This window comes from Apaloderma vittatum, unplaced genomic scaffold, assembly GCF_000703405.1.
Source record: "Apaloderma vittatum isolate BGI_N311 unplaced genomic scaffold, ASM70340v1 scaffold39387, whole genome shotgun sequence".
NCBI lineage: Eukaryota > Metazoa > Chordata > Aves > Trogoniformes > Trogonidae > Apaloderma > Apaloderma vittatum.
The window spans coordinates 17,204-20,803 of record NW_009728585.1 but is presented as its reverse complement, the minus strand read 5'-3'; positions in this window follow the sequence as shown (position 1 = coordinate 20,803).

Here is a 3,600-nt window from a genome sequence, read left to right as displayed (position 1 = left end):
CCTTAGGTCCCCCTCATGCCAGCTGCTGCTGGCTTTTAAACAACCAGATACGTGCAGCAATGGAAAGTCAAATAAATTGCTTCATTAATGTAGATATACCGCTGTCACTGCAATAGGTGAATAATAAAAATACTTGCCCAGCTTCTTCTGTGAAACAGCCTCCTGCTGAGTGTTTGACTTTATAAAAACTGTGAGGGATTGGCTGGTATTTCCCACCTGATGCAGAAACTGCAGGGCAGCTGGACAGGCTCAAGGACAGTCCTTCCAGGTAGCACAGTGCGTGCAGTCCCTGGCCACATTCACAGCTGTCTCGCTTGTTCTTCCTGAGCACTTGCTGTTAAGTGTAGTGACTGATCCTCAACTGTGAATCAGCATAACTCATCAGAAGCATGCACAGGTCAGACATCAGCACTGTGTCTTGTCTGCTGGCCAGCTTTCCTATCAGCCAAACTAATTTGCTAAGATAATTCTGTTTCCTGCCATCCATTACAATAAATCAACCACTTCAGCTCCACTGAAGTCTCTGCTAACTGATGAGCTGCCCTTGAAATTTTCAGACTGTATGCAGAGGAGGAGAAAACCCTGATTCTTCTAAGTACAAGAAAGTTTTAGATAAACAACTTGATGTTGTGGGCAATACTGTATCGCCTCAGTGCTACATGCTAATGGATCATGCTTGCCAGAGTCAGCTCAGACTCAGGCAAAACCAGTTAATCATTCCTTTAAAAATAAATTTTCTGAATACTGTGAACTCAGACACTGGAGCATACGTGTGAGTAAATGCAAACGTGGATAGGCAAGATATAGGGAGAGCAAGAACACACGCTGTTGGGAAAGAGGAAGAATGACAAGGGATCCACTGTTGTAGCTATTGAAGGAAGAAATAAGTATGTTCCTATGAAATTGTAACTCTCTGGCACTCAATTCTGAATAGGAAGAAGATATTTATGATAGATGGGAAATGAAATGTGGAGCATCATTGAAGCATGCTTCCTACAGCAGGAAGAACTCAGGAAAAAAGGTATTAAGATCACTCTGCTTTTTCCTTATGGCTACAGCAAACTACTAAGAGCCCTATTTGAAATAAGAAGACACACTAGTTTATAACCTGCTTGTACTGTTTTGTTAAGATTTGATACTTAATAATGCTGATTTTTTTTTTTTATTTTTTAAAGGGAACTTATATCCCTCATGGGATTCCAGAATTTTCTTTTCTCATGGTTTTGTAATAGCTATGCTGGGATAAAGTTCAGTTGTACTTTACCAGTCAGATTACTGAGGGGAGCCAACTGCTCAGCAACAGAGTTGAGTTCATTCAGACAGTCATTTGGCAGAAAGATGTTTAAAAATAATTACATATCCCCTCCCTGTCTTTAAATATTCAGAGGAAAAGTCACAGAAGAACCGATAATGTGACAATAATGAGGCTGAAGAACAGTATTATAGCGTGAACTCATATATCCCTTGGTTTCATTTACATGTTTAGCAGCTGCTTGTTCCTCAATCAGAGAAAGATCATTACCTGACTTGTAAGAAGAGAGGGGAAGTCTGTTCACCTTTGGGCAACTAGCTCTGCATTTATTAATAGTTGTTGCCCATCTCATTATACATTTAACTGCTGCATTATAATTTATTTATTCATTGATTTATTGTAATAGATGAATAGAAACAAAATTACCTTTGCAAATTAGTCTGATGGATGGGAAACTTGCATGGTTAAAAAAACCAACACACAGTGTGGAATGCAAGATGCTACCTGGTGAATAGCATCTCAACATGGGAGCACTAGCGTATACAAACTGGTCTTATTAGAAAGCAAAAGTGAATCTAGCCAATTTATGAGCTGTTTTAAAAAAAATTAGTAACTTATATGCAATTATCCTTACATTTCCAGATATCTCTTTTCTTCATGGAACAGGGAAGCAGATGAAAATGAAGGATAAATGGGATGGGAAGAGAAGACTCCTCAAAAATTGTAAACCTAAAGGTAGGAAGTTTGCAAAGCATCTGGTTAAGCTGCCTTTCTGTTAGTGTGGCTGTCACTTACAAAAGCAGTATTTATATAGCTCCTGCCTTCAGGAACCCGGGCTGTCCCTGCCTTGCAGCCAGAGCTGCCTGGCTGTGCTGGAGGCAGCGCTGGTTCACATAGCTGAATACAGAGCAGCACAATTCAAAAAAGGGCTTCTGGCCATAGTCCTTCCCTACCACCCCACCTCTGAGTACTTAGTTGCCTAAACCAGGGCTTAAGTGGACACTAGGAGGAGGAGAAAAGAAGAAAACACCTTATTTGCCATCCAAAACTCCCCAATGTGTAGCTACCATGTGACATTGTGAGATGGTGGCATTTGAGCTGCGGGTTGCCTGGGCAGGAGGCATCCCAGTAAGCTGGAGCTCACCCAATGTTCCAGCATCAAACCAGGGGAGGGAGGTTTGGAATCTGCGACTTAACAGTTGTCCTATAGGACAGCAACAACAAAAACAAATGGGCCCACAGAGAATGTCAAGGGTTAGGGGGCTGGATTGGCCACTAAGCTCTGGCAGATGCTCCCTGTGATCCTCCCCACCCTCCCAGGGAAGAATAACGGGAACTAGGGAGAAAAAGGTTGGGAAAAGAAAAATCTTGAACCAGTTTAATGAAGTAGGAAATAATACTAACAATAACAATGAAGATGTTGCAATATATACAAATATTTACAAGCATGTAAACATATTTAAAGATACAAGAGACTATGCTAATGTGGAACTCACACACTTCGGAGGGCAACTGGGTGCCGAGTAGAAAAGTCCCAGACTGGACTCAGCAGAAGATGGGAGCACCCAAGCTCAGAGTCCTGATAACAGTCCAAAAAAAACAGAACAGGGAACCCTAGAGTGGCCACATCACTACCACCTTGGCAGATGAGGCAGAGGAAGACAAGATGTCCCATCAAACAGGGCTCTTCCACAGCGTGAAGACCGGAGATGGGAACAGCAGCAGCACAGGGAAGAGGTGAGGAGCAGTTGACAGCAACCCTCCCAGCACAGCAGCACCAAAGAGCCCAGGCTGCTTCTTAGGAGCTTATATATATACTGAGCACCGTGGGAAGGAATGCTGTGATTGGCCCATTTGGGTCACCTGACCCATCCTCTCCTCCCCATTGGCACAGCTGCCCCTCCTGCCCAGCTGTGATTGCCCCTGGGCCAGGAGCCCCGGAGAGCTTTTATCCCAGGGCTCTCAAGCCGGGACAGAAAGTCATGTATATAAAGACATAAAAAAATATGCAGATAGATGTTTCCATTTGCAGTTCTTAATGCATATAGAGAATAGTTAGAAAAACTTGAAGTCTTTCTTCATTTAATTATATTTAATTAATTGCTAAAATGTTTATAATGGATTAACAAGTAACAAACTCCAGTATAAAATTTCTATATACACAACTCAATCCACTGCAAAAATGAAGGGTGGATTTGTTGGGGTTTTTTCCTTTTTTGTAAATATTTTTATTGCACTACTTGCTCAGTTATAACATGCCACAGCTGTATTTGTCAGCACTCATGAGTACCTGTCGTGCTGGCTGCAGGCTGAGGTGGGGATGGCAGCCTGTGCTCTGTCCACCCACT